The sequence below is a fragment of the Bactrocera dorsalis genome, chromosome 3 (genome assembly GCF_023373825.1).
Source record: "Bactrocera dorsalis isolate Fly_Bdor chromosome 3, ASM2337382v1, whole genome shotgun sequence".
Lineage (NCBI taxonomy): Eukaryota > Metazoa > Arthropoda > Insecta > Diptera > Tephritidae > Bactrocera > Bactrocera dorsalis.
The window spans coordinates 68,655,491-68,679,167 of record NC_064305.1 but is presented as its reverse complement, the minus strand read 5'-3'; the positions used below and the strand labels follow the sequence as shown (position 1 = coordinate 68,679,167).

The 23,677-nt window shown below is 38.7% G+C and overlaps 1 protein-coding gene across 22 annotated transcripts in view; it reads right to left on the bottom strand.

Annotated features, from left to right (window-relative positions):
* The window catches only part of LOC105228884 (myocyte-specific enhancer factor 2), a 231,304-nt gene that overhangs the window by 59,763 nt on the left and 147,864 nt on the right, over positions 1-23,677 (bottom strand). For 2 of the 22 annotated variants that reach the window (XM_049453178.1, XM_049453179.1), the window contains exon 1: positions 2,115-2,869. The exons of 17 other annotated variants lie outside the window; for them this stretch is intronic. The gene's annotated coding sequence lies outside the window, so the exon portion shown is untranslated. Of the gene's footprint in view, positions 1-1,945; positions 2,870-23,677 lie in introns of those variants that run through there. 3 more of the 22 variants (XM_049453168.1, XM_049453175.1, XM_049453177.1) reach the window with 3 other exon arrangements.

Below are 23,677 nucleotides of genomic sequence, written 5' to 3'. Positions count from 1 at the left end.
CAATTTTTTATAATTTTTTTCTTTCATTACATTTTTTCAAACAATCTGAATTTTAGTTAATACAATTTTTAGCTTTTTTTAAATTTGAAATTTTATTAACTGTTTTCTTCAATCAATACGATTTTCTTATTAAAAAATTGTAAAATTATAGTTTTTGGAATATTAATGTTTTATTTAAGATTTTATTTTTATTTTATTAGCTGATTATATATTTAATAAAATTTTTAAAGTTTTAATTTTTTAATTTTAATTTTTCAGTAATTTTTTTTATACATATATCTGATTTTTCCCCAAAAAAACTGACTTTCGAGTTACTCAAATTTAATACGAGTACCACATTTTGAAAATAATTTTTATGTCTCGTATACAAAATGAAGTCGAATTTTAGCCAAAAATTTTGAAGTAGAAATTTTACTCAAATTTATATAAATTGTTTGTTATTTTATAATTTTTATTTTATCAGCGGCATTTTTAATTTCAAATTTAGTTTTGAATATAAATGGTTACAGTTTTAAAATGACCACTTTTTGAATTCCATTTTTTTATGTTAACTTTTTTTTAACATTTTAAATACATTCTTTTTAATTTTTTTTTTTTATTTTCAATTAATTTTTTTATTTTTTTTTATATTTTTTTTATTTCTTTTTATTTTTTTAATTAAATTTTATTTTTTAATTTGTTTTTTTATTTTTTTAATTAATTTTTTTTTTTATTTTGTTTTAATTAAAATATTTTTTTTTTTCATATTACCTGATTTTCTGTTTTACGAATTTTTTAAAATCACATATATATATTTATTAATTTCTGTTGTAATAATTTTGTAAATAAATTGTTCCTTTATTAATTTTTTTTTAATTTTTAATGCAATTGCATTTTACATAATTTTTTTTTACTTTATTTATAATAATATATGTTTTTTGTAATTAACGCTGCATTCATTTCTATATATTTTTAATTTAAATAAATTTTCAATTATCTTTTTATAAAAAAAAATATAACGAAATAATTGTAATTTATTTTTTAAGTTTTTAAATTATTTATTAAAAATTAATTATTAATTATTATAAATTAATTAATTTAATTATTTTAATTTAATCAATATTTTTAATTACTATTGATTTATTTAATTATTTAAAATTTATTAATATTAATTTATTTGATTATTTTAAATTTTTTAATTTTAAATTCAAGGAATTCTAAATTTAAATTTAAAATTAAAAAAATATTAAATTTCTTATTAATTAATTATTTTTAATTTATTTTTTATTATTTATTTTGGCACAATAAAATATTTTTTACAAAATAATTTTTTTTATTTGATGGAGGTACTACTTTATTTTGATCATTATCATTTATTTCATTATTTTTATTAGCAGAAAACTCAATTTATAGTTTTATTAATTTTTTTTTCAAATTTCCATTCACCAAGCAAAATTGTTTTTTTGTTTTTTTTTTAATTTCCAACTCAAAAACATTTAATCCATTACATTGGCATTATTTACAAATATTTAATGTTTATTTTTATTGTTTCATCATTGCCAGCACCAGCACCAACACCATTGTTATTGTTATTTTTAATTTGCTGCTTTCACTAGCAAAATTATTTATAAATAAAATGCTAATATTAAAATTACGCGTGCCGCCAAATGTTATTTCTTTTCACTTAGACTTAAGAGGCCAAACAAAATATTTTTTAAATTATTTTTTGTCCGCTTATAACGCGGCGCAAAAAAACTTCACCGCCGACGATTATTTTGGGGTTTCGAGACGCTTTTTAACGCCTAACGCTACTTAAATTGACAATCAGTTCAATATTGCGGTTTTCATCAGCACGCGGTTTGCGAAAATATTAGCGATTAACACACAAAAACAATTAATAAAAAATAGATTTATTTATTTATATTTTAATTAAATTATTTTTATTTTGAATATTTTTTCTGCACACCTTCGCTTTTCCTTAGCGCCGTGTGTTATTGTTATTGTTTTGCTAGCGCCTCACCTTTTGTTCAAATATATATTTATATATACATATATATAGTTATATATAATTTAGCGGATATATTTTTAATCAATTTATTTATATATTTGCTCGAAAGAATATTTCTTACACGCACCGCGCTATAGAATTAGTGAAACGCGAACGCGCGTCATCGTCAGCTCGACGTAAAGAAAACAATTGCTGGTTGGTTAGAGCAGTGCGTTGCTTTGTACCGAACACTAAAAACGCGGAGCCTGTATATGTGCCCACCACACTGTGCTAAACTGAGCTGTACGACAATCCGCTGCGAGTCACTGCGTCTAACGGTCACCGTGCGTAACGTTTTTCGAATGTTGCATCTACAGCGCAAAAGTTTGCCTTTAGCCGTCAAGAAGCCGTGGCGGCCGGAAAGAAAAAGGCGAGCACAGCCAGCAAAAAAGACGAGCTACCGAGCGAATGTGCGAGCGAGCGCCGAACCGAGCTAAATGCGCCGCAGCCGGCGCACAGCAGAGCGTGGCGGAGCAGCACCTTGTGACAGAGCGCAGCGCGCGCAGAGAGCAAACGAAACAGATTCCAACGCGTACATGTGTGTATATTTGTGTAAAACAGCTGTGTGTGTTTGCATGCATGTATGCGTGCAGCATGTACAGTTAGAATTTCATGAGTGCGCGCGCCTGTGTGGGAGAGTGGGACGCGCGATTAGCAAGCGGCAAACAGACGGTATGACGGAAGTGCCTATCGGCGAGTCGGCATGCCTGTATGCGTGCAGCACATATGGTTGCGCGCCGTTTGCGTGTGTGTGTGTGAGTCAGCACAGCTGAAAGCGTACAACGCTATGTGTTGTGTGACTAACACAAGCGACGCGTTCAAATTTCGCCGCCACCGCTTGTCATCTTAGTGGCTTATTACACGCAGCAACTTTTGTCTCGGCAACTCTTGGTTTATAGGCGAGGGGGCGACGAGGAGAGGAGAATCGCGCCGAGTTTCCAGTGTTCAGCAACTCGCTTTGTGTTCTCATTCGTAGCAGTTCGCTGCGACGTTTTTCGGCATTCGTGTTCTTTCTTTCGTAGTACATAGTTGCATTTGCGTATTATTTTTTTTAAATTAATATTTGGAATATATTTAAAAAATTTAATTTCATCTTTTGGCAAGTAATTTGCAAATATGTATACAGATATACATAACATAATATGTCGAATTAATTAAAGATATTTTAAAATGTATGGAGAAAGCCATACAAATTGATTCAGACGATAGCGAAAAGGGTTACATATGTACATACTTATGTGAAAGTCTGTCATATAATCTTTGTTTTAATTTTGAATTTTAAATAACATGTATTTCTTAATTGTCAGAACTGATTAATATATGTGATAGAGTGGCCCAAATACCCATAAGGAAAAAGAAACGACAATGGGTTAAAGTAAAGAGTAGACAATGGGTTAAAGTAAAGTGAAAGAGAATGAGAAAAAAACTCGAACAGAGTTGCGCAACACAAGTTGCTCGTGTGAAGGTAATGGGCGACAGCAAAAGAGAATCGCCCGAGAATTAGCAACTTTTGTCGCCTCGTGTAATAATACACTTATGTTATTTTACTGCCATCGTTTTTTCTCGCTTTTGCTGAGCGCCTTATCAGCGCATTTGTTGTTACATATTATCTGCTTGATATTAAGGCGCGCGCACACACACAAGCAAAGCGCGCCCAGTTCACAGCTATACAGTGGGAAGTACGAGAAAGCAGTAACGTAGGCGTTTTTACGCCGCGTCGCCACTGGCGCGCTGGTATTTGTAAGTAACTGTGCATGCTGAGGCGCGCGCGTGTGTGTGTGTAAGTGGAGCGCATGCGTCGTTATTGCTTGAAAGCAAGAGTAAAACCACAGCAAATCATATGTTTTCTAAACACCGCAGGGCAAAACCTACACACATATGAAAAGCGCGCGCACACACACACACGCGCTCACAGATTTCTGCAAAGTACAGCAGCAGCAATGAGTACAGCACACCTTTGCAGTTAAGGGGTTGATGCTCCAATACAAGTGTATGCGGCGAAAGAGATATTGTATAAAGCGCGGCGCAGTTATGACCGCAAGCGCTCAGCAGCGACGCGTCTACTGCGCGCGTTTGAATATGCAGCTGACCGCGTGCGCCGCGCAGCGCCCACATAATTACACTGCAGCCAGGAGTACATAAACAACAAAATGTATGTAAGCGCGTCCAACTGCCGGTAGCGCCTCATGACTTGATTTGTTATTGTTGTTACCTTAATTTTGTGCGGACTTTCTTGCCCGCTAGCGCTGTGTGGATACGCTTGGTGGCAGCAACAGTTACTTTCGTTTGTCACCGCTCACGCTCCCCAGGCAAGGCATGCCCACGAGCTGCCGCCTTTAGAGCCGCCAGGCATTTGCGCTTACAGCTCTTCTGCATTAAACGCTGGCAATAAAACGGCAAATCGGCAAATCGGCGTGCACGAACAAGCCACAAAGATTCGCACAGCAGCACTTGTAAGCACAGTCGGTGCTGGCGTCTAAAAACAGCTGAGCGTTTGGGTCGTTGTGTTGGCGTTTGCTACTATTAGCCGTTTTGTCGGTGTTGTTTAAGGATTTTTACTGTTATTCGCTTTGCTTTGTTGTTGTCTTTGTGGGCTCGTTGTTGCTGTTTGTCGTCAATTTTTACTCGCCTCTAAATTTAGACAGTATAACTGCATTTCCTCTGCTATTAAAAGCGAAATCGAATATCCTGCAAAACGCTACTTTGTGCGCTCCACTCGTTCGTAAAAACAACAACAACAACTAAATCCTTGCTCTCTTGCAACACTTAACAATTACGCCCACGGCGTTTTATTATCACCCACCCAGCGCGGTAGGTCGCCTCGCCCTCCCTTTATCTCTCTCTCTCTCGTTTATGTGAAATTCCGTTACACGCTCTCTGCAATAAAGTGAGCGCGCACTCTCGTTTTCCTTTTTAAGCTGCACATAGCTTGTCCTTGTGCGCTCAGCTGTCTTTTCCCCCCGCACACATGCCGCCTAACACAACGCCATACATGCCCTGCTCCACAAGTGTTTGTTGTTGTCCATGTGTTCGGCTTCTGCGTGCGTAAGCCATTTTCTTCCATCACCTCTATTCTTGTTTATAATTCAATGTCATTGCGTGCTGCTATACGACCGTATTGTTCCGCCTTTACCACTTCGCCGCCCCCTCACTAAGCTTCCGTTGCCGTTTATTCGATTTCCTGCTATTTTTTTTGCCCTCCTCGCATATCAGCTGGTACCATTGTCTATACATACATACGTACAACATAATTTCCTCTCCAGCCTATCATTTAAATACATATTATGCGCTCTGTTTGTGTTTGCTCAATTCCTTTTGTGCTTATCTTTCTCACTCCTTTTCGTTTTTTGCTTTAGTTGCCCACATTGCTGGTTTTCTCTTTACCTTTTATTCCACATTAAAAGTATTCTTTCCTTTTTGGCTCCTTTTCATGTGCGTTGACTAGTTCAAGTTCGCGTCGCGTGTCCTCCCAGGACCGTTATATTTTAGTATGTATGTATATATTGTCTCTTTTATTATATTTTCATTTCGAAATTGGACAACTTTTTTTGGATTGTTATTGCGTAGTTGGGGTTAATATACTATTTGTTGACCTTTTGTTGAGAGTTCGTATACCAAAATAGAAATATTGAAAATAAAAATCTAAAATAAGGACAGAGATTTAGCAAAAAACACTAGGTAGCTTAATGTTAGAACCGGGGAACATTATCTGGTGGGAACATATGAAACAATAAACCGCAACGTTGATGTACATATACTGGAAACTTATTAGGAACTCAAAACTACTGAATGTTAAGTCAGCCCTAAACAGCGTGACCGGCCAAATGAGCGAGGAAAAAGGACGACGCTGTAAAGCCAAACGTCCGGCTCGATCGGGAGCGACCCTAAACATCTCTAACATCCAGGTCGGCCAGGAATAGCCAGGCGGTATTTAACCAAATCTCGTAGATGAAACGACAACTTTCGATGAAGTCAAGACCTAAAAATGTTAAAACAACTCCTCACTGCAATGGCGCTTCAAGGCTTGTGGAAGGGTGCCGTTCTGGAAGTAGTAGACTGTAGTTATATGCCGTCCGTTTCGAAGGCGAAGGTTCATATATCACATACGCTAAACTTGAAATGTCATAATCATGATGTACCAATGGAATATTGAGGGGTGCTGAATGACACCAAATTCAAAAAGAGGATGTGCTACAAATATGAATGATGGAAACCTTTTTTTTCAATCAAAATTATCGAACTTTGTGAATGAATATCTTTAAAATATCACACCCTAACTACAAAAGAGTCACGACTCAAAAAATGTCAATATTCAAAAAGTCATATTCAGCAGGCAGAGGAAGCAATTAATACAAAAGTAGACCTAAAGGTAATCCAATTAAGTAAGTTAGGGAGGTCAATGAAATTTCATGGGTAGGTAAATTGGAAGTTGAAGAGGGAAACGAGACGCATATGCAGATAAAAATGATGGGCCGAAGAGCTTCACTAGCTGGCCAACATTGGTAATGCTTGAAAATTCTACGAAAAGATGCGGCAACTAACAGAAACTTTCAAGACCGGAGCGTACTCTTGTGGATCCCCCAGAGGTGATCTAGTGACTGATGCTCAGAGCATACTGAAATTATGGAAGGAACACTTCTCTAGCCTGCTGAATAGCTGTGAAAGCATAACGCCAGAAGATGGCAAACCCGATTCCCTAATCGATGACGATGGAACAGACGTTCTATTGCTCGATCATGAAGAAGTTCAAATAGCTATTACCCGTCTGAAGAACAACAAAGCTGATGGATTGACGGCCGAGTTATTCAAACACGGCGGCGAAGAACTGATACAGAGCATGCATCAACTTCTTTATAAAAAATAAATCCTTGAAATAGAAATGAAATATCACCTTGAAATAGTCAACACTTTTATACTGCCAACTGATTACTCCTTTAAGCAAGAAAAAATTACTTACGAATTGACATACATATTGACATATACATTCATACATATATGGAAGTATATATGTACATACATTTACATAAATCTGTATTTATTAGCAGGGGGTCATTCAATAGGTCCTTAATGGAGTTGGTAAATTAATAAAATAAAAACTAAAATATCAGAAAAAATGTGCTTGTACCTACGCTGAGCTCAACCTTCAAGCAACAGTACAACTCGTATATTACTTGCCTCATGGAGATGAGAAAAATGTTGACAACATACACCATATACATATGTACATAAATATAACACATGTAAGTAAGCACATATGTACATATACATACATCCATAGCTAATTGATCTGTGTGTATGTGATACATGTGTATGACTACTGCAGATCTATTGGTAAGCAGAAGTTCAAGAGTACTGGATGTGTGCACATATAACAACAACAGCAACAGTAGCTTGAAATTATAGTAAAACATTAACCTGCCAATGTTTTACTGACAAGCTAATGTCCTTTAAAAATCAAGTAAATATCTATATCTACATACATATATACTTATGTGTGTACTTTTACTACAAATCCTGCGAAGCCTGCTGGTCTGTTGTAGAGCCAAAATTTGTTTGTCGAACTTTTCATTTTCATAAAATTTTAACATCCCAAAATTTCGAGATTCACAGACTATTTCAAAAATAAAAATTAATAAATATATAAATAAAATAGCCCAAAATACGATGAAAATATATGTAAATAATTCCGAAACTTTAAATTCAAACCCCGAAATTTCAGGATTCTTACAACTTTTTGTAAAACAGATATATAAATAAAATAATCCAAAACGCGACGATAGATAGTCCCGAAACTTTAAAATTCCAAATCCCGAAATTTCGGGACTTGCCTACATGCAGGCATGTTATCAATGGCAAATCGTAAACGTTTAGATAATTTAAAAATGAAGAAATTTCGAAACTTAAAATTTGTAATCCCGAAATAACGGGATTCATAGACTTTTTGGAATATATTAATCAAATCTACATATATGTAAACAATGCAACCCAAAATACAGCGAAAACATGAGTAATCCCAAAACTGTATATTTCAAAATCCCGAAATTTCGGGACTCAACTAATTTAAGACATATTAAACTTGAAATGCTAAATCGTAATAATTTGGATAATTTAAAAACGACGAAATTCGATACTTAAAATTTGTAATACCGAAATTTCGGGATTCACGAATTCACCGCAAATATGAAAGCAACAGCAGAATACAAATTTTAGTACAATTTCCCACCTCCACATTGACTAACAGTAACTCAACATCGCTGTTGCATGCCTTTAGCTGTCTGTAGGCACAGGGGCATGCACGGATGATTGTTTGTTGGTCTGCATGTGTGACTGTGTGTTTCGAAATCGACTGTGTGATAAATGCAACAAAGTATGTACTCGTATCCTTTTGCAACCGGTTGGAGGGAAGCACATGTGTGAAAATCAGAATGTACTTTTAACAATTAACGATAATCGAAAAAGAGAAAACGTTAACCGAAGCTAATATACCCTTCACAGGTGCATTTCTTTTAGTAATTGTGGTTTTAAGTAAATCTAAAAAAAGTCTCCAATGCAAGCATTTGACCCCGGTCGTTCGGTTTGTATGACAGCTATATGCTATAGTGGTCCGATATTGGCGGTTCTGACAAATTAGCAGCTTGTTGAAGAGAAAATGACGTTTGCAAATTTTCAAAACGATAGCTTAAAAACTGAGGGACTAGTTCGTATATATATAGGGTGATTTTTTAAGAGCTTGATAACTTTTTTTTAAAAAAAAAACGCATAAAATTTGCAAAATCTCATCGGTTCTTTATTTGAAACGTTAGATTGGTTCATGACATTTACTTTTTGAAGATAATTTCATTTAAATGTGCGCGGCTGCGTCTTAGGTGGTCCATTCGGAAAGTCCAATTTTGGGCAACTTTTTCGAGCATTTCGGCCGGAATAGCCCGAATTTCTTCGGAAATGTTGTCTTCCAAAGCTGGAATAGTTGCTGGCTTATTTCTGTAGACTTTAGACTTGACGTAGCCCCACAAAAAATAGTCTAAAGGCGTTAAATCGCATGATCTTGGTGGCCAACTTACGGGTCCATTTCTTGAGATGAATTGTTGTCCGAAGTTTTCCCTCAAAATGGCCATAGAATCGCGAGCTGTGTGGCATGTAGCGCCATCTTGTTGAAACCACATGTCAACCAAGTTCAGTTCTTCCATTTTTGGCAACAAAAAGTTTGTTAGCATCGAACGATAGCGATCGCCGTAACGTTGCGTCCACAGCATCTTTGAAAAAATACGGTCCAATGATTTCACCAGCGTACAAACCACACCAAACAGTGCATTTTTTCGGGATGCATGGGCAGTTCTTGAACGGCTTCTGGTTGCTCTTCACCCCAAATGCGGCAATTTTGCTTATTTACATTCAACCAGAAATGAGTCTCATCGCTGAACAAAACACGCGCGCGAAACACATTTCGAATCGAACACTGATTTTGGTAATAAAATTCAATGATTTGCAAGCGTTGCTCGTTAGTAAGTCTATTCATGATGAAATGTCAAAGCATACTGAGCATCTTTCTCTTTGACACCATGTCTGAAATCCCACGTGATCTGTCAAATACTAATGCATGAAAATCCTAACCTCAAAAAAATCACCCGTTATATATGGAGAGACGGACAGACAGACAGATGGACATGGCTAAATCGACTCACCTCAACATACTGATCATTTAAATATACACCATATAGGGTCTCGGACGCTAGCTTCTGGGTGTTACAAACTTCGTGGCAAACTTAATATACCCTGTTCAGGGTAAAAAAAGTATATAGACCTGAATATATCGATTACACTCAATCGATTATTACCGAATTTCGATTTCGCTAAAACAAACTGAAATTACGGTAAAAATTATTGACCAGATATTCCCGAAAAGCACTCTCAGGGAAAACAGAATTTTTTTTTCAAAATTTATTCTAAAGACATTCTGTCAATTTTATTTGAAAATTAAACAAAACAAAATAATCGAAACAAACTCAATTTAATTATTTCATCAGAGCACTCCTTATATATAAAAACACGATTAAAAAGATACTTAAATTTATGAAATAAAATTACAGTCTCTAGAGAAAATATAACAGTTATTTATCGATAAAAAAAGTATTCGACAACGCATCCATTGTAATCTATATTGTTAAAGATTGTTTCGAGATACAAAAAACTAATTTTCTTTCTGGGATAGTGTAAGAATGACTCTCCAATCAAGAAGACGTTAGTTCGAATCGAGTTCTAGTATAGCTCTCTTCTCACATCTCCAGCGTGGTTTCTCACAATTTCTGAACCCATGAAAACCATAGAACTATAATGAACTTAAACGGGATTATATGCGTTGAGACATTCCGGAATTGCTTTTGGACAAGCGGTAAAACATCTGTGGATAGATTTTTGGATCAGTAGTGTTAAAAAAAAGTGTTAGCGACAGGATGGAAAAAAGGAAAATTCCATCCCACAAACATTTTATTACAATATTTTAAGCTTTACGCGACATGCCTTCCGGTAATGGGAGATTTTTTGCGCATATCAATAAATTGATTGCGCTTACTGGATGTTGCACGTAGCAGATGCAACGAAATTGAATGCCAGTAAGTCACGGTGAACACATGCGCGCTAAACGGACCCATACATGCAGTTGCAGGCGCTGAAAGACTCGGTACATAATTTCAGCCAAGCAATCAGGCCGTAGGCAGAGCGCAACCGTGCAACACATGCTGCACCGGCGTGCAACGGATGGCCGGCTCCAGTAGCCACTGCGACAAATGCGCCAATGCAATGTACATACATACATATGTATGTATGTAAGTATTTATGTTTGTGAATGTAATGTGCAACGCATATTGCACACATGTGTGTCACATTCGCGCCTTAAGTGGCGCTGTTATTGTTGTTGCTGTGGCGTGTAACACATGCATATCATTTGCAGTGTGATTGCTGCGTAGTCTTTGCTTTTGTTGTTGCTCTGTTTTTTGGCAAAAAATTAACTCAACTCAACATTTGCACATGCGTGAGTGATGTAAGCTGCAAGCAGAGCGTTGCATGCAACTTCTTGACGTTTTAAAGGAATCCGCATAAGAAAGGACCAAAGCAAGGAATGCGCCGCGAGGGGGCACTGCAAAGCAAGGGGAGAGTAATTAAAGACAATGGCACAAAAACAAAACAAGAAACAACGTAAGAAATTAACAAAAACAATAAGACGCTGCATTTCGTTGGTCTCGCTGAACGCAGCGTCTTACGCCGACGCCGTAACAACAGCCCTCACGCGGAGCTAACATTGACTATTGCGATTTACGCACATATGCATGCTTGCGGTTTTCCGTGCATATACCATATACACATACACACAAACAAACAAATGTATACATATGCACATTCCCACAGCCATGAGTGTGCCTCATCTACCGCACATAAACTGCTCCAGTTGCTTCAAGTAATGACCGCAACAGCTCGTACTTCCTCCAAATGCGTAAGAAATGGACGCCAGCGCGTGATGATCCTCAGTGGCTGGCAAAGAATTGCGTACGAGGAAGTCTATGTTTTTACTTGAAACCTTCAAACTGACGTTTCATTTGTTCCCGGAACCCAGAAAACCATTACAAAGTATATGAAGATCTCGTTAGCAGCATGAAACATGGCCAGTCTTATGCGTCGTCCGTAAAGTGGCCGGTAGCTTGTCGATAGTGAATCTGTGGCTGCTTGCAGCAATTAATAATAAATGATGAATCAAGTATATTAAATTGCAAACAATATTTTATAACAATAATAAGGTAACTACGAGGTATGACAATTAAGTAATGAGACTGATTCCATAAAAACCGTATATTTGAAAATTATTCTACACCTCTGCCATCCCCTTCAAAGTAGTCCCCTTGGGCAGCTGTACAGCGATTCCCGTGCGTTTTTCATGCTTCGTAACACTTCAGGAACGCTTCGACTGGGATGTCCGCTAGTACACTCATCACGGCCGCCTGGATGTCCATAACCGACTCAAAATGGGTTCCTTAGACCACCGATTTTGTTTTAGGAAACAAAAAAAAAGTCACAGGGTGACATGTCGGGCGAAAAAGGTGGCTGTTGCAACACGGCGAACCCATTAGAGGCCAAATACTGGGACACGCTGAGGGCTGTGTGGAACGGCGCGTTGTCGTGATGAAGGATCCAGTTACTAGCGATGTCTGGGCGCACCCTGTTGATTCGTTTTCGCAATTTTTCGAGTACTTAGCAATAGTAGACTTGATTCACAGTTTTCCCCGGTGGAACGAATTCTTTTTGGACGATTCCTCGGCTATCAAAAAAGGCAATAATCATCGTTTTCACCTTCGACTTGCTCATGCGAGCTTTTTTCGGGCGGGGGGCGCGGAGACAATATCAAAACACCTGGGCACGACTAAGCGCACTATCTCCATACACTCTTACAATTTTAGCGTACATTTCCGAAGCTGTTTCGCCCAATCTGGCGCAAAATTTTATCGCGACGCGTTGCTCTTGATTTCGTTTTTCCATTTTCGTGACGAGCACTACAAAAACATGTCTACTTAACTTGACGCAGCAAGCGAACTAAACAAGCTAGAGCGATGGTACAACATATCCGAAGAAATTCGGGAGACCGGCCGAGATGCTCGAAAAAGTTGAAAATGGAATTTCAAGGACCACCTAAGACGCAGCCGCGGTCAATAAATGAAATTATCTTCAAAAAGTAAATTGTCAAACCTCTAACGTTTCAAATAAAGAACCGATGAGATTTTGTCAAATTTTATGCGTTTTTTTTTTAAAAAAGTTATCAAGCTCTTAAAAAATAATTTATTTGAAGATACCTCGACAAATGAAAAAAGTTTTCTATACAAGGACTTGATTTCGACCAGTCAGTTTATATGGCAGCTTTATGGTGATTGGTGAGAATAGGATGTGTGCAATACCTCAGGTGGATATCTGAAAAACTCAACGACTAGTACGCCTATATAAACTATAGATACATAGATAGAAAATAATTGGGGTTTTGCACTGTGACCTGTGGCCTGTTGTGCCTTCTCCTATATTACATATGGTCACAAAGGTCCAACAGTCTGAACAATTTCAGGAGCTTGCTGGGCGCGATGGAGATGGTGTGCTCCCTGTCTACGTAGATGAATCCAAGGGCCTTGAAATTGCCTGCTTCTAGAAATTGCTGTTCAATCTAGAATCAGGTGTTCTGGAGTTTCTGTTTCTTGTCGCAAAACGGCAGTTTGCACAAGAGATTATACTAAGTGAGCCTCCAGTGACCAGTATGGAGCGTGAAAAGGAGAATTTGTCTCGGGGGGCGCTTAACCTTGCTAGACTGTAACCTCCCAATAGTAACTTGGCATAGCGCAGTCCTGTTGCCTGCTGCAAGTGCCGTTCTCTTCCCACTCTCTCCTTCGTGCGGAGCAACTCCGTTATAGTGGGGCGGTTTCCATATTCCTTTTTAGCTTGCAACTTCTGCAAAAGACCAGTGCCCTCATTAGTAGCTTTAAGTTCCTGGACCTATATAATACCTATATAATACAGGTAAGTCTTTAGTTCTAGTCTTATTATACTTGGGCCACATCTGTTTCGTTAACTTGCAGTTCGTTATTGACTTCCATATACTCTTTTGATCGATCCCAGTGGTCATGGTATTAACTTCACCTCGGATTCGTTAAAAGAGTCTTTCAGCTTGGTCTACTTGTCTGCCTTTTGGTTGCCGAAAATGTTCCTGTGGCCCAAATTATGTATAGATGGAGACAGGTAGACATAAGGTCAAAATATTGGTGAAAATCCAATCTTAATTTATCTATGAGGGATTAGAGCCCTAATACAAGTGTATAATATAACAATTCTACATACAGATGCTTTACATATGAACACCTATTTAGAGGGGGCTTTTGTATTGTTCAAGAAAATTGTCTTCTCTTTGCCCTTTGGGGATTCCAAGAGGATCCAGGTCCTTCTCCACGCGGTCTTTCCAACATAGTGAAGGTCTTCTTCTTACTCTGTTTCCTCTGGCGACTACTGCGTCGAATACTCTCACCGCTGGAGTGTTTTCAACAATTTGGACGAGATGACCTAGCCAGCGTAGTCGCTGTCTCTTAATTCGCTGAACTATGTATGTCAATGTAGTTGTATATCTCGTACAGCTCATCGTTCCATCGACTGCGCTATTCACCGTTGCCAATGCGAAAACCCGCAGAACCTTTATTTCGAAAAATTGTAACGTTGACTCATCAGATGTTGTCATCGTTCATGCCTCTGCACCAAATAGCAAGACGGGGATGATGAGTGACTTGTAGAATTTTGTATTTGTGCGGAGAGAGAGGACTTTACTTCTCAATTGCCTGCTCGGTCCGAAGTACATCCTGTTGGCAAGAGTGACTACTTTGTGCTCACTTTGATGGTAACCAAGTGAAACCCCAATTCCTACAACAGCCCGTTCTACGATACTGGAATTATCCGGTCAGAGGCAGTTATTTCGAGGATCTCATATTGTTTAGGTAAGTAAGTAATGGGTAAGAAAAGTGGAGTTGATGTTCTCCCCATACAACATAAAAATTGATAGGTTCAAGCTCAGTAAGTCACCCGAAAGGGTCGTATTTTTTTTAAATAACTCAATTGTATTGGACCTATAATAGAGGTTGCACACAACAATGTACTTTCCTGGGCTCGAGAGTGCAACTTTGAGAAAAGCCTATTTTTTCATAGTTTGAATATTACATAATACCTAAAATTTTTATATTGTTTCTAAAGATCCCTTCTTACATATAAGATAAGTTCTTTAGAGTTAGAAATACAGCTTTAAGATCATTTGGCGACGGACAGTTCTATATACACTCGAATAGAGCCGTTTATCCTCAAAAATATTTTTGTATTTGTTTTCGGCCCTAGTCGGCTCCACTGTCTTATCTTCTATGGTTTAGGACAACTGTTTTAATAGATTATGGTAACTCTTTTTTTACAACAACACCTTCAGAAAACTGTGGAAAGTCGACGAAAACTTTTGTGAAACGGTCACTTGGAAATTGGCTTACTAATTCATATATAAAATAACTAAGCTTCAACGAACTTTGTAAGTTACATTAATACAACCACAACCAAAGTCATTCAACCACTTCCGGTTACTTAATCACTCGGAGCGCCTAACATAAGCATATGAGTAATTGATTACGTAATTAACTAATAATGTAATTATTACAGAAACATTGAAATTAGTTATTCTACGGACAAATTTTTCAACGTTGTCAAAAGCAACTTTCGACTTTCACCTCACACACACCTTAAGCTAATCCAAAATAGTATTTCCAGTACAAAAATAGTACAGCAGGGGTAAGTATCGACAACATTTGTAGACATAATCCAACAAAAGTAATGAGGAAACTTCATTTTAGGCTTTGGACAGGGCAGCAAGGATAAATATAGTCCCAAAACCCGAAAAGTCCACAACATTTGTGGACATAACCTCACAAAAATGGTGAGGAAACTTCACTTACTTGACGAAGCTGCTCTAGTCAGCAAGCCAGCTCGGGCCCTTATCCAATTTTCTCAAGTTCCTAAGCACACCTTCGAGACCCGCTGCAGCTTGCTATGGAACTGATGCTTCAAGGTGCCATAGACTCCTTACTTTTCACTTCTTACTTGCAAGGCAGCGTTTAGAAATGCAAAACACCGTTAAATAAGCGTGGTAAACAACATAAATGTATAAATGCCTAGCAACAAGCAATAATGAAAACCGTAAAGTAAAATCAAAAACATTTTATTAACTGCCTGCCACTCCGATTGTAGCTGCGTCAAGTTCGGCGCGTTTTACCTCCTTGCCAACGCACAAGCAGGGGTTAGCAAAGAAAGAAACCGAAAGAAAAAACAGAAAAGTTATCACTTTAAGCCATCTTCTGGCACGTGGGGGCAACTTGTGCTCAGTTCCGCACCAACTTCCGCACGGCGCATGCAACACTTCTTGCTTGGGTTCTGCCAGCGTTTATTTATTCGTTCGGTTTCTATCGCCTTGCTTCGCTGGTAATCAAATCAATTTTATGCCGCACTCACAGCCTCACAAATAGTATATATACATGCACTCGGATACATAGCTGTATACACATATACACAGTAGCAAACGCACACACGCCAAGCGGAAAAGCGAGCGAGGAAGCGCCACTTCATGTTCGGTAATGTAGAAGTTCGGGAAAATCAACAGATACTGATACCTGGCACACAGCTACACGCACATGTAGCTATGTATTTATGCTGAGGAGAAAAAAAGGACAGCCAAGTAGCTAAGAAAAGCCCCAAAGCGTGTGCGTGTGTGCAAGTAATGATTTGATTTCATACAAATTGAATAACGAGCACAACAAAGCCTACGCAATATCCGCAAGACAGCTGCTTTGGAGTTGTCGCACTTATAACGGTAGTCAGCAGAACTTTTTATGGAGCCACAGCAATGCACTGAGAGAAATTCTTTCGAAGTCAAGTGGTCAAAAGTATGGTAAAGTTTGTATGCGAGCAGAAAATGCCACAAGTAGCCAGATTTTTTCTCTTGGAAGAAAAATGGGTTAGATATCAAGAGTTGAAGAGCAAAGCGAGACAAAACAAGAGAGAGGCCGAATTGCGTGAGTACGAAGAGCTTGACAAGTTGTTTGATAGGGGTAATCCTCGAATATTCTACGAAAAGTTGCGGTGACTAACGGAAAGTTTCAAGACCGGAGCCTACGCTTGTAGAACCTCTAAAGGTAATTTGGACTGCTGTCCAGAGCATACCAAAATTATGAAGGGAACACTACTTCAGCCCTTCAGTGAGAGCATAACACAAGGAGATGGTGAACCCGATTCCCCATTCGATGGCGATAGAGCGGACAGCAACGACAATATCAGAAACCAAATATTTTTCGGACTAAGTAGGCAATTGAGAAGTAAAGTCCTTTTTCAACGAACAAATACCAAATTCTATAAACTCCTCATCATCTCCGTCCCGCTATATGGTGCAGATGCATGGACGATGACAATATTTGATAAGTCTGCGTTACGAGTTTCCGAGAGAAAAGTTCTGCGGAAGACTTATGATTTGCGCATAGGCAATGGCGAATACCGCAATCGAATTACAAAGCGGTGGCTACGTTGGCTAGGTCATGTCGTCCGTATGGATCAAAACACTTCAGCTTAGAAAGTATTCGACGCAGTACCCGCCGGGAAAAGAAGAGGAAGACCTCCACTACATTGAAAAGTCCAGTTGGAGGAGATGGAGAAAAGCCCCGGCGAACTTTTTAATCAAAAAAGGAACTATATACAAGTATTGTATAATGAAGGGCGAGATATTTTAAATTTTGATATTTATTCCTCATTCTGGCAAACGAATTGGATCTTATAGAAATATAAATGCATATTAAAGGCAGAGAAAGGGATTTAACTTTAGTAGCAAATAACTTGGGCTGTACATATTACTGGATCTCCTTCAGAATGAAAAACAAAAAAAAAAAACACAAGAAACAAATGGGCTTAGTTCTGAAGTTCATAGTTCATGACAATGACATTATGAAGAGCCGAATGAGTACATCCCCCATCGTGCGCAACAATTGCCCAGCCACTTTATGGAAGATTTCGCGAAGGATATTGATTTGCGGTGAAGAAAACTCAAGTCCTGCAAAAATTGATGTCAAGCGACCAACAAGCTCGTCGCAGGTTCGGTAAATAGGCCCAAAATGAGATGTTCAGCGATACCGATTTTCATAAAAAAAATTGTGTTCACAGATGAGGCGCATCGGTCATAATGCTACAGGCAAGGAGAACGCTATAGAAAGAACCATGGTTAATAACATTTACGTGCCTGAATTGGAGGATCCGTCGTAAGATTCATCTTTTGTTAAAAGTCCCCAAAACACTAAGATAATATTTCAGACAGAGCAAAAACCCGAAGTCATGTGTATCCAAAAAATATTTAAGAATTATAATACAATATTTGCAGCAAAAAAAAAATATTAATTCAAGTGTAGCAATTATTCAAAACACAAAAACCAATACAGGTAGTGGAAAAACTTTCAGACCTATTCACCTCACCACTCAATTATTATGGGTAGAACGGCCGAAATGACAGCGCAGCGTGCGGTGAGGCTAACAGCGAAAGCATTTTTACGTTTGATTGAAATTGAAAAGGGCAAATGCACAGAAGACCTAATGGAAGTGGCTGTCCGTGGGCGGACGAGAAAGAAGCTGAAGGAAGGAAGCGTTGAGAGAGGGGTACATATTGTGACAGTTTCGACTTTTGGCGGCCACAAGCAAATGCGACGTCACAAGTAGACAGGCAGGAAAACTGTGTTGAAGTGAAATGTGGCAGCGCTGCCAGAAAGCTGTTTAGCTTGGTCGGCGAGGCTATGGTGGATACACGGGCACGTAATAAAACATACATTTTTCCGCAAACTTTTCACTCCAACGGAAAGTATAACCTTGCTTTGTTGTTGGTTTTTTGCACGATTAACTTTGTCGGTAATGCCGACCGCAAACCGCATCAATACCGCCAGGAAGCGTTCGGCATAATTACGACATCCTGTCTGCCTGTCACGTTGTCGCACTGCTACAAAAACAACAGGCAGCCGCAGAGTCTTCCAGTCGATACTGCCAAAATTAGTTGAAAATTGTTGTCGTGTGTCTCATAGTGGGCCGCTGGGCGTGCGCTCAGGTGTCCGGACATCGCTGACACACACCGCCAAACGAAAAGATTGATGGGAAATTCATGAATTACTCGCCGTTAATGGCAGATTAATTTGGAATTGAGTAAATGAAGTCCATTTGTTTGGTAAATATAATAATGCTCCAAACGACTGCGAGTGTGGGGGAATTGGTGAGTGCCCCGCGGCAGGAATGAGACATTGCTCAAGGGCAATTAGGTGTAAAAACAAATGTTTCAGAGTAGAAGGAAAATATTTAAATTTAAACTTATTATGGCTCCACTTCTGGCGAAAAAATTGGAGAAACTCTTGAAAGATGAGTAGATTTAGACTCAATCTCCCAACTTGCATGCCTATGAGATGATGAGTTAAGATATAAAAAAAAAAAAAAACACTCTGAGAATTGCTGATCAGATCTCTGAAGACGCCACTTTGAGTTCGGATACGTGGGAAGCGAGTTTATTCCCATTTCCAGCTCTAGTAAAAGCCTCGACTCCGCAATGAAGCTGTGAAGTTTTTAGATGGTTCTACCTATCTACATAAGTAGAAGAAATTGGTTTATAAAACCATTGTTTTCATAAAGTGTCTTATTCTTCTTTATTGGCGATTATAGTCGAGTTTATAACAGCGGGCCAATCGTTCTTCCCATCGGTGTTTGGCGCAAATTGGAGATTCCAAGTATAGCCAAATCCCTTTCCACCTGGTTTTTCCAACGAAGTGGAAACTGTGAACTTTAGAGAGGTTCCCAAGATTCCACCTTACGATTTTAAGATCAGAGTATCTGCTTACGTCCGGATTGTAGCACCTAGTCCGTTCCGTATATTAAATCTTTTATCGACGATGATGAAATTCTTTCCACCTTTAATTCTTCTTTGGTGAACCCCGGATATGCCATAACAAAAACTGATATACTATACCTCTTTATTTTGGTATAGTATATAAGTTTTTGTTATGGCATATCCGGGTTGAATCGAGTGTTGAAATTAGTTTTGATCACTACAAGAAGAAGTTATATCCACTACCACTGAGAATATCGGCCTCTCGGTTTTCTAAATTCATCGAAAATCAACAGCGTACACGAAAGCAAGTACAGCCATGACGAAAGGACCCGTTATTGGAGCTCCACTTACACTGGATATATGACTCGCTTAACCTTTCATTTCAACAGAAGTCAATTTTCATATTACCGACATCCAGAACACTATTACCATGGCACTCAAGCTCAACTGCTCCATCACACCCAATCCCAAAATAGCAAACGGCAGCTAAACATAGCAACAAATCACGTAAATGCCAGCTATTAACCGTTACAAACGTTAGCAGAGCAAGAACCGTTGGAATAGGTATACAAGGAGCAAAGTAAGGTTTTCATTCATAAATAGAAAATCAACTGCCAAACCACCAAGAGAAATTACTAACGGAATAAATGAAAAAAGTAACTCGTGAAATTTTAATGTGACATTTCAAGGTAAAAGCGCGATTTGGCTCAGCTGTCAGGTAAGAACTGTGCGCCGATACGCTGGAGATGAACAGGACGCTGAGAAGAAGGAGAGAATGTGGCAAGTAAGAGCGCAAGCGAAACGAAATTTAAAAATATATAATATATTTACGGATGTAGAAGATGTGAAATGTGTGCGTAGGTGGACGGAGCGAGAAAGGCTCAACATTGTGACATCGTGAGCTCGAACAGGCCACACGCTTAGCTAACCCAAAAAAAAAGAGCAACGAAAGTGATTGAGCCGGTTAGGAGGGGTATGGGCGAGGTGTTGAATTCACACTTTTGCAATTTTTATGAATGGAAAACATTTCACGTGTCATTCGGTAACACGCTGCCTGCCGCACTTCCGTCGGATTTTGCGGCAAACGCTGTCTTTCCCGTTCAGAGCACTTGAGCTTCTTGCAACTCAGACGTTTTAGTGGGAATTGGAAATTTGTTTATTTAATTTAATTAAATTTAATTGCTGAATATGACAAAATGCTAGGTGTGTAGGTTAGAGCAAGAGGAGTTTTTAAACAAAAATTTCAGACGCGATTGCAAACCTGCGACATTGAGCGTGCAATAGACTACTAACGGGGTTTTCTATTGGGACGCTACAAAGGTAGACCGATAGGGTATACGAGTATTTTTTCCCGATCTTTTGACATTTCTCTTTAGTAAGGTTTGCCATTTCATCACGGAAAGATAATATGATCCAGCAGTGAGTCGAAATTATTAAAATTTACTACCGAAATTCGGAGTAAGTGGCCTCAACTTTAAGAGCGCTACGTCCAATCTATAGTCATCATAATCGTCCTCTCAGATCAACAATTGAGCGTCTAGTGGAAAATTTTGAATTCACAGGCATAGAACATTGCTCCCGTGTCAGTGAGTCAAAAAAGTGTTCGTAGTGTCGAGAATATTGTCGCCGCTAGCGCATCAATTGAGGAGACCCAAATCAGTCTCTCACACGTCGTTCTCAACATCTCTGTGACCTCGTTGTGGTGAATTTAGCGAAAAGATCTTGGCTTACATCCTTAAAAGATCAAACTGACGCAAGAGCTGATGCCACTTGTCACGAGAATCGTCGTATGTTCGTGAATTGGGCTGAGCAACAACTTGAAAATTATCCGGATTTTCATCGAAAAATCATCTTCAGTGATGAGCCTCATTCCTGGATGAATGGCTTTGTTAATAAGCAAAATATGCGTTATTGGTCAGGCAGCAATCCAAACATACTCTAAGAGTCACCATTGCATCCCGAAAAAATTACGGTTTGGTGCGGTATATGAGCCCGCGGCATCATTGCGCCGTACTTATTCCGTGATGATCAAGTCCGGCACGTTAATGTGAATGAGAATCACCACCGCCTTATGATAAACGAATACTTTTGGCCCGAATTGGATGATATAGACTTGGACAATATGTGGTTCTAACAGGACGGCGCCACAAGCCACACAGCGAATGTCACAATCGATTTATTGAAAGCCAAGTTTGGTCAACGTGTTATCTCAGGAAATGGCTCAGTCAATTGCCCGCCTTGGTCACGCGATTTGACGCCGTTAAACTATTTCGTGAAGTTGTAACACAGTAATAAAGAATTTCATTGATATCCCAAACCATTTTTGTACGGTTAGAAATATGAGCTATCGAATACTTGTTCGATCCACTGATCTTGAGAAATAGTTTAGCTCTCTAGTCATTTTGACCCATATTCACACAAAAACGACTACAACTACCACTTTACTAAAGGTTAAAATCTCCACTTCCATCGCCTCTATAGGATCACCGAAGCCTAAAACAAAATTCCATGGTGCCAACAAATATTTGAACCCCTTTTTAGAGAAAAGTAGCGATGAAGAATGAGAGAACTGATGATAATGTGGACAGTAGGTTTATATAGGAACAGCATGAATGTCTCGAAACTCAGGAAGGAAATGGCAACATATAATATAGGAATCAAGAGAGAATCTGATCGAATGTGAGGGATGTTGTACGTAACTTAAGAAGCTTTATCTTATCCTGACTATAATAGCTGATGTACTGATACTACTAGATAGTTTTCCGATGATAGCCGTAGTGGCAGCTGCCATGAGTTGAGAAGGAAGGTCCTGAAATCTTTGTTTGCGAATTTTTAGCCCCGAAAATGTATTTGTTATTCAAATATTTGTGTACATGTACAAAATCACAAAATTTTATTATCCCGTAGACACTTTACTACATCAACAACTTAACCAAAGAAGGCACCCAAGCGCTGGCATATACGTAGAAGCCACGAAACGGTTGACAAAAGAAGCAACGGAAATTGAAATCGAAGTAAAGTTAATAAATAATAAAAAAGTAAGTAAATGCGAAAAATTAGTGTACAACATAAATGCTGAAGGGACCACTGCTGAAGCGATGTGGCAAGACGGCTAACGAAAGCATATCACACGGATGTATAGCGGTAATAATATATTTGAGCCACTTAAAAAGACACCGTCAGTCGAAAATCGAATTGAAATCCTAAGTAAATCAAAGAGAAGCGTTATCCGTGTGTTAACGGTAAACAAATTGAATGACGTGTAGAAGCAGAGGCGGAAATCGAATTGAATTGAAGCAAACGCAAAAGCGCCGAAGGTAAGTTAAAAATCAAAGAAATATTTCGTTAGTAGAATTGGTAGAAAGAGAAACCGAGAAAGTGGGAAAGAATATGAATATTAACGAGTAAGTAAGAGCTAAGTTCGGGTATAACCGAACATTTTTTACATACTCTTACAACTTGCAAGGATTAAATCCCAAAGTCCTCACAGTATAATTTTGTTTCCGCAATATTCTTTGTAACCGTTTACTTAGCAAGCGGGTCTGAGGTTGCACCCAGAGAAAACGGATCCGCTTGTGTTCACAAGAAAACACAACATTTCTCTATGGAGGTTCCCTTCGATAAATGGGACACAACTCTCTCTCAAGTACCACACCAAGTACCTTGGGGTAGTCTTAGACAGCACAACGTGGAAGAACGAGTGAGGAAGCCAGCAATGCTCTGTATGCGTGTGGGCAGATACTCGGCAAAATCTGCGGCCTCTCTCATCCATTGGTACTACACAGCTATTTTTAAACCAATTCTGATCTACGTTGCAGTAGTATGGCAGACAGGCGTACGAAAATCAACATACCGGAAGCCAATGGAAAGTGTTCAGAGGCTCCCTGCGCTATGGGAGCGTTAAGAACAACTCCAACGACGGCTCTTGAGCTGGTACTAAACCTGTCACCTATAGACCTCTTCGCTGAAAACTGCGCAGCAAAATCGGCGAGACCACTACTGGCTGCAGGGGAATTTACATATAGAACCTTCGGACATAATATAATTTCTATACGAGGATCTGGACAGAAGTATGGAAAATAATATCAAACCCCGATGGAACGAGCTACATGGGTGAAAAACTGTAAAAGTCATATACAAAACGATAGGTCGGCAATATACAAAATTTCTATTGGCACTCGATAGAAGAGACTGTAGGAACATGATCGCAA